A 12,703-nucleotide genomic window follows, 5' to 3' on the forward strand; every position below is an offset into this window, starting at 1 on the left:
CTTGTGGGACCCTTTTCCATTTTTATGATTTCTTTGGGATATAGTCCTAGAAATGATATTGCTGGGCCAAAGGGTATGCACATTTTGGTATCCCTTTGGGCATAATTCCAAATTGCTCTCCAGAATGGTTGGATTAGCTCACAGCTCCACCAACAATGTATTAGTGTTAACAGAAACTAATTATATATGAATTATCATATAACAATGGCTGACACATAGTAGGCAATTAACAAATGTTTGTCACCTGGAATGCACTCCCACTTCACTTCTGCCCAAAGGTGTGCTCCAGTTAAAATTTCAGTGTGAACACTTAAACCTTAGAAATCAGCAAACACTACAAATATGGGCTTAATTTATTGTTTTTTTGATTGTGTAGAATTGAGAAAATGATGAGGAAAATGTTAATAATGCAGATAAAACTTTTAAATGTTTCAGGCATTCCTCTTCCCTGCCCCCCAAGCTGGTTGTTAAACATATACAAGCACAGCCCTACTTCTGCCTCATAGAATCTTTGGCTTCCTTCAAGGACTCAGTGCAAGTGCTCCTTACTGATTAGGGAAGCTTTAACTGATTTCCTGCTCCTCCTTCTCTTACCAGTTCTCTAGTACGTATATTTTATATTTACTTATTTCTGTGTACATGTTGTTTTCCTAAAGTAGAATGTAAGTTTCTCCAGGATAGGTGCTGTTTTATTTTTTTATTCCTAGTGCTTACACAGTGCTGGGTGTATAGTAAGAACTTATTGCTGAATTAAACTAAATTGCCTTGAATTAAATTTAAGTAGTTCTCAAACATTTTGGTCTCAGGACCCCTTAACACACTTAAAAATTATTGAAGACCCCAATATGTTTTTGTTTATGTAGATTATATCTGTCATGATTTATCATTTTAGAAATTTAGAGTGATATATTAAAAATACATTTATTCATTTAAAATAACAATAATAAATGTACTACATGTTAACATAAATAACATGATTTTGTGAAAAATACTTTTCTGTGTTTTATATGACTACATATGTATAATCAGTATGTAAGAGCTTGCTGTTTCAGGGAGGGGGAAAAAGAGAGAGGAAGGGCATTTGGAAGAGGAAATTTTTAAAAATGAAAGTTAAAAATGTTTTTGCATATAATTTGAAAAAATAAAATAAAGAGTGCTGAGGAAAAAAAGAAAAATATATTTTCTAAACCAAAAAAAAATTAATGAGAATAGCAGCATTGTTTTACATATTTTTAAAAAATCTCTTTAATATATGGGACAGCTGAATTCTTATATCTGCTTCTGCTTTCAATGTATTACAAAATGTTGTTTTGGTTGAAGTATATAAAAGAAGACCTAACCTTACACAGATATGTAGATGGAAAGGTGAGGAGTATTTTAATAGGCAAATAATCTTAGTATTATTATGAAAATAATGATCTCATGGACTTCCTGAATGAGTCTCAGGGACCTCTAGGGGTCTGTAGATCACACTTTGAGAACTATTGAATTAAATAAAGAGAGCTAAATTGGGTGACTATTTCAGGCAGATATGTAAATATAGTCCCATGAGTAAAAAACATTGAACACAGGTTTAAAAGGAGAATTGCAGAAAAGATTATCTAGATGTCAGTATCATTTGTAGTGAACATTCATCTAAATAGCCAACTAATATAAAAACACCAAAATTTATTTGGTGCGCTGAAACACGTCTTGGAAATGTTCTGAATCTGTAAATTATGAGACAGATGTTTTTCCACATACTGGCCTAATATAATTCACATAGATATTATTCCTTGCCCTAAGAGCACTCTTTGCACCGTACATTATAGAAAATGTCATGCTGGATTTATATGAAGCTAGATTTCTGCAGGTGGCATTATTGATGGTGAAGAGGAGATTCCCCAGACACTGGAAATCGGAAGCACCTCTGAAAAACACTTTTTCACTTGAAAGGGCTATAAATCTGAAAACAACCTTGAATTCACATGAAATCCTTTTATGCAATATGTTGATAGTAAGTGTGTTACTGAGGAGAAGAGGCAAATGATTACCATGGGACAACCACTATGAAAAATGACTGTTGAATTTTAAAAGTATGCTCAATGCTGGAACAAAAGCAGGTGTTTTTTGGAAAAAATATAACAAAACATTTTCCTGAACATTTTATTGTGAATCTCACTATACAGTATATGATGCCATCTAGTGTTATATATTATACTTTAACTATATCTTAGTTCCAAATTATCCTAAGCATATATATAGAAACCTCAAATCTCTCTGATCTCCCACTTCATCCCCCATTCTCCTTTGCTGTAGTTTCTGAGAAGACCCTACTTCTTGCCAAGGCTAACTCATCCACTTTTGTCCTTGATCCTACGCCTTCCTCTTTCTTCCAGAAGTTTGCCCCTTTCTTTGGTCATCCTCTCTCTTTCTACCATTTTCAATCTCTCCATGCCTATTGACTCATCTGCTATGTCTAAATACATTCAGATCTCCTCCATGCTTAAAAAAATTCTCATTTGATCTTTCTACTCGCATACCTACCATATCTCTTTTCTCTTTTTTTCAGAGCCAGATTTCTAGAAATATCCTCCATTTGCCTTCATTTCCTTTCATCTCAGTCACAGCCTTCTGATTTCATCACTTGACTGAAATGGAGGTCTCAGTGATATGGAGAAAGCTTTGAGTCTCTCCAGGACTCTTCTAAGTAACCAATCTTCCCAAATGATTTAAACAATCCAATGTTCTCTTAGTCCTTCTTCTTCTTGACTTCTCTTCAGTTTTTGGCCCTATTGATCATGTCTTCCTTTCGGACACACTTACCTTGGCTGTCATGGCACTGTTCTCTCCTGGTTCTCTTCTTTAATTGCTCCTCACTCTCCTTTGTTAGATCATGATCCAGGTCCCACCCCTGAGAGGGCTCTGTCATGAACCCTTTCCAATACAATGAACATTTATTAAGTGCCTACTGTGGGTCAGGCAGAGTGCTAATCACTGGGGATACAATTAACAAAAAGGAGATTCCCAGCCCTCAAGTAGCTTACGATCTAAAAGGGAAGACAGTACACAACAAGAGTCAGGGGAAAGAGCACAGGATACCATGTGGTATCTTGTTCTGTGGAGTTGAAACCATGTGGGACAGTAGAAGTAAAGTGGAGTAATCTGTGTCCAGTTTCTGCTCTCTGTAAAAGAAGATATTGGGAGGAATTTGATACTCTGTCCTCTGGCCTTCCAATTAGAGGGATGTCAATCTAGGCTTGAATTAGCAGCATGGTGGTGAGTTTAGAAATGATGAGCTTATCAAATACAAGAGCAATTCTGAATAGCCTCTCACAGTGATCTCATTAGATCTCATGGATTCAATTAAAATCTCAATGCATATGCCTCCCAAATCTAAATAGTCAAATACTCAGATGGATCTGTAATCTCATCCTCCTACAATGAAAATCATAACCTATCCATGCCAGCCTATCCTGTGTGTGACCTCCTATGTAGAAAATCCACCAATATCCTGGAGGTCTTCCTTGTTTTTTTCTGTCTTCTTGGGGATTCCAGAGGAGCATTCTGGCTGCTCACCTGTCATCCTCCAAGACAACCATTTGAACTTTTCTTCCTGTCATATATTCCCTTAACGACATCTTTTACTCATACTCTTCTTTATAGTTCTCGTTGGCTATAGGTTGCAGCCCAGTTATGCCCACCATGTGTCTCTCTATTGTCCTTTGTGTGATAATCATTTTTAATTTTTCGGAGACCATTATGGTCTATATCTTACTTGCCAAGCAGTGACAATGATAAAATGTTGGTATTAAAAACATGGGCCTTTGTTTCCATGAGAAGCGTGGGGTCATTAAAGGATCTTTGCAATTTAATGCTCTTTCCTCCTCTTCAACTCTGGCCTAACTAATTGTTCATCTATAATGACTTTTCTAACTATTCATACTGAAAGACAAGCTATATAGAGCATCTACTCAAATGCATGTCCTAATCAGACATTCTTCATCCACTTGGTCTTTGTTTCAGGCAAAATTCTTTTGAATGGTTATAGATCTTTTCATGAAGCTCTGGGATGTTCAGAGCACTGATACAATCAGTCTTGTCTTCTATAAACAGCAGCATCTGTAGGATATCATGGCTTCAACTTGGACCCAGCCCTAGGCATAGCACCGGGCATATAGCAGGCATTTAATAAAGTTTATTGACTGACTGGCGGTGCTGGATCTCCTCCATCACAGCAGGAAACACCTTTTTTTAAAAGTTTTATTTATTTAATTTTAGATTTCAACATTCATTTCCACAAAATTTTGAGTTCCAATTTTTCTCCCCATCTCTCCCCTCCCCCCACCCCATAACACCTTGCACTCTGATTACCCCTTCCTTCAATGTGCCCTCCCTTCTATCACACCCCACCCTTCCCTTATCCCCTTCTTCTCTCTTTTCGTGTAGGGCAAGATAAATTTCTATACCCCATTACCTGTATTTCTTACTTCCCAGTTATATGCAATAACAATTCTCAACATTCGTTTCCAATACTTTGAATTCCAACTTCTCTCCTTCCCTCCCTCCCAACCCATCCCCACTGAGAAGGCAAACAATTAAATACAAGCTATATATGCATCGTTTTGCAAAAGATTTCTATAATAGTCATGTTGTATAAGACTAACTATATTGCCCTCCATCCTACCCTGTCCCCCCCTTTCTTCTGTTCTCTCATTTGACTTTGTCCCTTCCCAAAAGAGTTTACTTCTAGTTCCTCCCTTCTCCTATTTGCCCTTCCTTCTATCATCCCCCTCACTCCACATGTCCCCTTCTCCTCTACTTTCCTGTAGTGTGATAGATTTTCATATCAAATTTAGTGAGCATGTTATTCCCTCCTTAGGCCATATGTGAAGAGAGTAAGCTTCACTTTTCCCCTCTCATCTCCTCCTTTTTTTCCTCCATTGAAAAAGATTTTTCTTATATCTTTTATGAGTGATAGTCTGCCCCATTCCATTTCCCGCTTTCTCCTCCCAATATTTTTCATTCTCACCCCTTAATTTAATTTAATTTTTTTATGGATATCATCTTTTCTGATTCAGCTCACCCTGTACTCTCTGTCTATAATCATTCCACCAACCCAAATACTGAGAAAAGTCTCAAGAGTTACAAATACTATCTTTCCATGTAGGAATGTAAACAGTTCAGCTATAGAAAGTTCTTTATGATTTTTCTTTCCTGTTTACCTTTTCATGCTTCTTTTGATTCTTGTGTTTGAAAGTAAAATTTTCTATTCGGTTCTGGTCTTTTCATCATGAATGCTTGAAAGTTCTCTATATCGTTGAATGACCATTTTTTGTTTGAAGTATTATACTCAGTTTTGCTGGGTAGGTGATTCTTGGTTTTAATTCTAGTTCCTTTGACTTCTGGAATATCATATTCCAAGCCCTTTGATCCCTTGATGTAGAAGGTGCCAGATCCTATGTTATCCTGATTGTATTTCCGCAATACTCAAATTGTTTCTTTCTGGCTGCTTCCAATATTTTCTCCTTGACCTGCGAACTCTGAAATTTGGCCACATTATTCCTAAAAGTTTCTCTTTTTGGATCTCTTTCAGGAAGCAAATGGTGGATTCTTTCAATATTTATTTTGCCCTATGGTTCTAGAATATCTGGGCAGTTTTCCTTGATAATTTCATGAAAGATGATGTCTAGGCTCTTTTTTTGATCATGGCTTTCAGGTAGTCCCATAATTTTTTAATTGTCTCTCCTGGATCCATTTTCCAGGTCAGTTGTTTTTCCAGTGAGATGTTTCACATTATCTTCTATTTTTTTAATCTTTTGGTTTTGTTTTCTAACTTCTTGGTTTATCTCATAGTCGTTAGCTTCCCTGAACTCCACTCTCATTTTTAAAGAACTATTTTGTTCAGTGAGCTTTTGAACCTCCTTTTCCATTTGGCTAATTCTACTTTTTAAAGCTTTCTTCTCCTCATTGCTTTTGGGACCCCTTTTTCCAATTGAGTTAGCCTATTTTTAAAGGTGTTATTTTCCTCAAGATTTTTTTGGTTTTCCTTTAGCAAGCTTCTGACTCGCTTTTCAAGCTCTTCTATGGCTTGAACTCATTTCATATTCATTTTGGAGGTACTGGAGGCAGAAGCCTTGACTTCCTCTGACAGTATGCCTTGTTCTTCCTCATCCAAACGGATGAAAGTACATACCTGTTCACCAAGAAAGTAACCTTTTGTGGTCTTATTTTTTTTTCCCTTTTTTGGGCATTTTCCCAGCCAATTACTTGACTTCTGAATCCTTTGCCAAGAGAAGTGCTCCTCCTCCCCCCAGGACTCAGCTCAGGGCTGACATTCACATCAGCTGCTCAATTCCCCCGGGGACTTTAAGCTGAGATGCTTGGACAATGTACCCAGGCTGCTTCCATGACCACTGTAGTTGCCACACCACCACCACAGCCGGAGGCCAGTGCTGGGTGGACCCCTGCTCCCCTCTTGCTCAGCTGGTGAAGTCCTCCCACACTGACTTTTGAAGTTTTCTTTGTTGCTTGTGGGTTGAGGGATCTGGGACCCTCCCTGCTGGGGATTCTGTCTTGGAGGCCTGTACTGGTCCTGTTCCTCCCATGCCTAGTGGCCAGGGTTGGGCTCCACTCTGCTCAGTGTCCCGTAGGATAGACCTTTCCTGTCAGCCTTCCAGGTTACCTTTGGCTGGAAATCTCTTTCACTCTGTTGTTCTGTGGCTTCTGCTGCTCTAGAATTTGTTGAGAGTTATTTTTTACAGGTATTTTGTGGGCTGTGGGGTAAGTACTAGAGTATATGTGTCTTTCTACTCCACCACCTTGGCTCTACCCCCATCAGTAGCTCCACCCAGTAGCAGCCTGGGTGCATTGTCCAAGCATCTCAGCTTGCCAAACACCTTTGGCAAGCATGCATCTGCCCATTTTATGCCTTGCCTCATATTTGTTATCAGAGGGTCCTTAATCAGGGTTATTTCTGTTGTTTTATTTTTCAAGGAATCTTGAATACTTTTGATATATAGATAGAGGACACTTTGTTGGAAATAGTGATGATTTGTTCTGTTTAAATTTCTATATCCTGCCCTAATTTCTCCTGAGTTCTATTCCTGTATCAGTCAGTCAGCCAACAAGCATTTATTAAGTGCTTATTGCGTGCCAAGCACTGTGCAGTGCACTGGCCATATGAAGAAAGGCAAGAGCAATCTCTGCCCTCAAAGAACTTACATTCTGATAGATGTTGATGTAACATGTGAGTATAATATGAAAGGAGAGGAGCAATGAGAGGTTCTTTCTCAAAGAATGTGAAGTAGTCTCTGTCTGTTCAATTCCCCGTGTGCAAGAGTGACAGGAGTCCCTTTGTTGTGGACTGAGTTTAGCAGTTTTGTAATTTTCTCTACCTCTGTTCAGCTGAGTTCTGTTGAGAGGGTACAATGGAAGGACCTGAAATGGAACATGGGATAAAGATAAGGTTGCCTAAGGGAGTGGCCAGTTGGGATGGGGAATAAAGTTTGTACAGCAGCAGCAGCAGTCAGGGGTTCAGAAGCAATGGCATGGAGTGAGTAAAAGCAGATGGGAGTCTGCTAATCCTTCAGCAGTGGATCCAGGCACATTACTGATGGTTGGAGAGAGGTTTACTGAGGGAGGCGTGTGATTAGAGATTCAGACATTCCATTCCCTCTGGAAAACATGCTCCATAATTAGCAAATTTCTTTCCTCTTAAACTTCTTCCTTTCTTATGCCATCCATCTTCTGACACTGAGATGTGGCTCCCATCTGATGAATTACCCCTTTGTCATTCTGCTCACTACCAGCTTTCTCTGGCAGGTAGTGACATTGTGCCTTCTTTGGGGAGGAAAGAGGATCTTTATAATAGGGATCTTTTGGTAGCACTTGACACCTCTCTCCTTTTACTTTTTACTCACTTGATATTCTAAACATTACACTTTCTTAGTTCTCCTACAACTTCTTTAATAATTTCTTCTGTATTTCTTATGCTGATTTCTCTCCTTTAAATTTAGGCATTTTAAAAACTGTACCTTCAACCCTTTTTTATCCTTTCTCTATACTCTCTTCTTGGCCATCTCATCCAATCTCCTGACTTCAAAGATCAATTTTATATGGATGACTCCCAAATCTATTTTTTCAGTTCTGACATGTCTTCTGAACTGACCTGCTTTTCCAGCTGGGGGCGTGATAGAGTGAGAATAAAATAATCATTTATATAGTGGATGTTGTTTGTCAGGCACTGTGCTGAGCACTTTATTTATTTATTCATTTTTTAATTTTTTTGACATTTTATTTTTTGTTTATTTTCAGTGTTCTACAATCACTACCATATAACTTAGATTTTTTTCCCCTCCCTCCCCCCTCCCTCCCTGAGGTGGCATACAATTTTATATAGGTTCTACACAGACATTCCTATTAAATACATTTTCACCATAGTCATCTTGTGTATAAAAATTAAAATGAATGGGAAAATTCATAGAACAAACCAAAGTGTAATACAAAAGAAAATGATCTGCTACATTCTGCGATTGAATTCCATAGTTCTTTCTCTGGATGTGGAAGGCATTTTGCCTTAAAAGACCACTGGGAATTTTTTAAGTCCATGCATTGCAATAAAGTTCCAAGTCTACCAGAAAAAACTCTTGCACACTGTGATTGTTGCTGTGCACAAAATTCTTCTGGCTTTACTCCTTTCGCTCTCTGCTAAGCACTTTAGAAATAGCTTATCTGATCTAAAGTACTTACTGGATGGGGTACAGAGTGTGTTCAGAGGAGACTACCTCTGCTATAAGGGCTGCTGAATCCTTTTCAGGGCTAATTTCCACGTTGGTGTCCACCCGATTCACCTAATTCTCACCTGTGGCTCCAAGAAGCTGTAGCATATGCAGTGGCCACATCCCAGTAAACCTTTTTGACAGATGGGCAAAACCAGGCTGAGAGTATCCGAGTAGTCTCAAACCCATTGGTGAGTTAGGAGGGTGTCTACTCCAAGGATGTAAAGACTTCCCTTGGTGGAATGGGTGGATAAGAACAGTTTGTTCCAACAGCCATGAAGGCTGCTGAAGCAGGCACTGTGGAGTGCATAGAGCTTGGTAAGACATCGAAGACACTAATGTCATCCATTGCCTCCCAAGCCATCACTAGTTATTTGAAGACTCTGGTAGAGAGAGTAAGGCCAATGACTTCATGCAGCTCTGCCTTACAAATCCCATTTCTGTGCAAATCAAAAGACATCACCCATATCATTTTACCATTTTTACCTATTTCAAAGTCCTGTGGCAATAGATAAGTGATGAAGCAGCAGATGTGGATACACTAGGATCTGTAGTCAGAACCCTGCATGCAGGCCACCTAGGCCATGGATCATCTCACTAGATTGAAGTAACAGTGGGATTTGGTGGTTGGTTGGATGTCTGAGCAGTTTTTTTCTTTTTAAAGACCATACTGCACACTTCCTGGTGTAATGAACGGGCTAAAAAGGTGCCCTAAAAATGGTCTGCTTCACCCAACCCTGGTCAGTTTACCATAGCAGGAGGGGGTCCTACCCTGCAGTTGAAATACAAAAAGATGTACCAAAACTTTTGTGAAGATAATTCCACTTAACATCAGTACATGGAATGTGTGCACACTTATGGACAACACAAAATCCAGTAGACCTGAAAGACCAACAACTCTTATTGCAAGAGAACTCAGCAGGTATCACATCCAAATAGCAGCCCTGAGTAAAACAAGGCTTGCTTACTGAAGTTGGAGCAGGATACATATTATTCCGGAGTGGCCAAACTGAAGAGGAGTGCCATGAAGCTGGTGTAAGTTTTGCAATCCAAAGTTTACCAAAAGGAGTAAACGACAGACTCAGGACAATGCAATTGCCACTTGCATGAAAGCACCAGGTACCATCATCAGTGTTTATGCTCCTATCATGATGAACCCTGATGCAGTCAAAGAATAATTTTATGAAGACCTGGAGACCTTCGTCATCAATATGCTGAAAAAGGACAAGCTTATAATTCTGAGTGACTTTAATGCAAGACTGTGTACCGACTACCAGACATGGCAGGGAGTCCTTGGGAGAAATGGAGTTGAAAACAGCAAGAGCAGCAGTCACTTACTATTGAACTCTTGTGCATCTCATGACTTTCTTACCACCTGCACTGTCTTCTGTTTACCTAAATGCAATAAAACTTCATGGATGTGCCCTTGCAGCAAACATTGGCATTTAATAGACTACATCACTGTAAGCAAAAGAGACAGAGAGGATGTGAGACTAAAGAAGGCAATGTGTGGTGCAGAGTGCTGGACTGATCATAGACATCCTCACCAAACTAAATATTTACATTCAATAAAAGCAGCAGGTCCCAAGGCAAGATGATTACCAGACTTAATGTCAATAGAGTAGAGTCTTATCTGAGAGGGAACAGTTACTTGCTAACTTGGAGGGAAACTGAGCCAACACACGGGTGGAACAGAAAAGGAGTGGACAGCTTTTAGAGATCTGGTATACAGGATCACATTTACTCATCTGGGTCAGAACACTCACAAATATCAAGGTTGGTTTGACAAAAATGATGGGGAAATTCAGAAACTTCTCAGCCAAAACAGAAAACTCCCCAGGATTTATCAGCAGGATAGTTTATCTGTCTCCAAGAAGGAAGGATTTAACTCTATCAAAAGTAAAGTACAAGTGAAGCTTAGAGAGAGGCAGGTTTCTTGGCTTAGTAAGAAAGAAGAAATTTAGTATTAGACTGATAGTAATAATCCAAAGCATTTGGAAAGCTATTTATGGGCCAAAGACCTATGGTGTATCTCAACTACTCAATGCTGATGGAGCCACATTGATTAATAATAAGGACATGAACCTGGAGAAATGGGATACACATTTCTATAGTGTTCTCAACAGACCATCATCAATCAATGCTGAGGCCATTGACCATTTACCTCAGGTTGAAGTCTATCCCTCCTTAGCTGAACTTCCAACTGAAGAAAAGGTTTTGAGGGCCATTAGGCTCTTTCACGTGGCAAAGCACCTGGTGCTGATTCTATTCCAGCTGATATTTACCATGTAGGGGGATCATTGCTCATACAAAAGGTGACCGAAATTTTCCAGGTTATATGGCAAGAGGAGATTATCCCACAGGAGTTATAGGATTCCTCCATTGTCCATCTCTATAAAGGTAAAGGAAATTGATTGTTCTATGACAGTCACTGGGGGATCTCTCTCTTAGTCACTGCTGGCAAAATTCTTTCCAGATCCCTACTTAATAGGCTAATCCTTTATCCGGAAGACGGTCATTTCTCAGTGAGCCAGTGTGGCATCAGAAAGGGCTGAGGAGTGGTCAACATGGTGTTTGCTGCCTGACAACTCCAGGAGAAATACCAGGAGCAGAAGAGAGGTCTGAAGAGAATGTTCATGAACCTGACCAAGGCCTTTAATACTCTCAGTTGTGAAGGCTTGTGGAAGTTCATGGCAAAATTTGGTTCCCTGGAGAAGTTCATCAGTATTGTACACCAGTTTCATGATGGCATGTTGACAGAGGTTCTGAATAAAGGATGATGCTCTCCCATTTTTCCAGTCGCCAGTGAAGTGAAGCAGGCTGTTGTGTGCTTGCTCCCATGCTTTTTAGCTTGATGTATTGTGCAATGGTGTCAGATGCCTTCAACAAAGATGAAAACAGCGTCATGGTCAGCTACTAAACTGAGGGTAAATCATTTAACTTGAAAAGGCTACAAGCCAAGGCTAAAATAGAGGAAGAGGTGGTGTGCAACGTTCTGTTCCTAGATGATTGTGCACTCAATGCAGCCCCTGAGACTGAGATGCAGCAAAGTATGGATTGATTCACTCCTGTTTGTGCTAATTTTGGCCTAACAACATCAAGAAAACAGCAGTTCTCCACCAGCTACCACACCACACCATTCATACATGGAACCATTGGTTATAGCAAATGGAGAAGTTTTGAATGCTGTGGATTAGTTCACTCACTTTGGTGGTGTATTTTCCTGGGATGTACACCTAGATGATAAGGTTGATACAGGCATTGCCAGAGCTAGCTCAGTGTTTGGGAAACTCCAAAGGAAGTGTCGGGGAGAAGAGGTATGAAGCTGCCTACCAGACTGAAGACCTCCTTGTTGTATGCCGGTGAAACCTGGACAGTCTACCAGTGCCATGCCCCACACTGCCCAACACAACGTTACAGTTTAGAGAAAAGGTAAAGGTGTTAAAACATATGGTGCTAATAAACGTTTCTCCCAAGAAGCTGAGGGGAAGTTCCGTGGCCTTTGGGATCAGCAGGATCTCCTCAGGATCCTCCCCCTGGGATACAGGTGAGGTGGGTGTGCACAAGACTGGGCTGGCTCTTCACCTGCCCTCAGAGGGAGCAGGCATCTGCCCTGGCCTCAGCTCATCATTTTGGCTGCACACCTGGAGGACCGGGGGATAAGGGTGGGGTGCCAAAGAATCTTCTCGGACCTGCCCATGCTGGACCATTCCAGCCGTGGCCAAGCCAGGTAGGCTCTGTCGGGAGGGGCGGGGTTACGAGCGACTTGCTTCTTCCCCAGGGCTGCGGACTCCCCGGGACTGGTCTCGTGCAGCATTTGGGCTGTGGCTTGACGTCCTTTCCATCCGCGGGCTCCTTTGGCCGAGCCTCGGGAACTCTGCCAGTCATCTGTCAATGTCCTGTACATTCCTGTCTTTGTGTTTTGCTCATGACATCTTCTCTTC

The sequence above is a fragment of the Notamacropus eugenii genome, chromosome 3 (genome assembly GCF_028372415.1).
Source record: "Notamacropus eugenii isolate mMacEug1 chromosome 3, mMacEug1.pri_v2, whole genome shotgun sequence".
Classification (NCBI taxonomy): Eukaryota; Metazoa; Chordata; class Mammalia; order Diprotodontia; family Macropodidae; genus Notamacropus; species Notamacropus eugenii.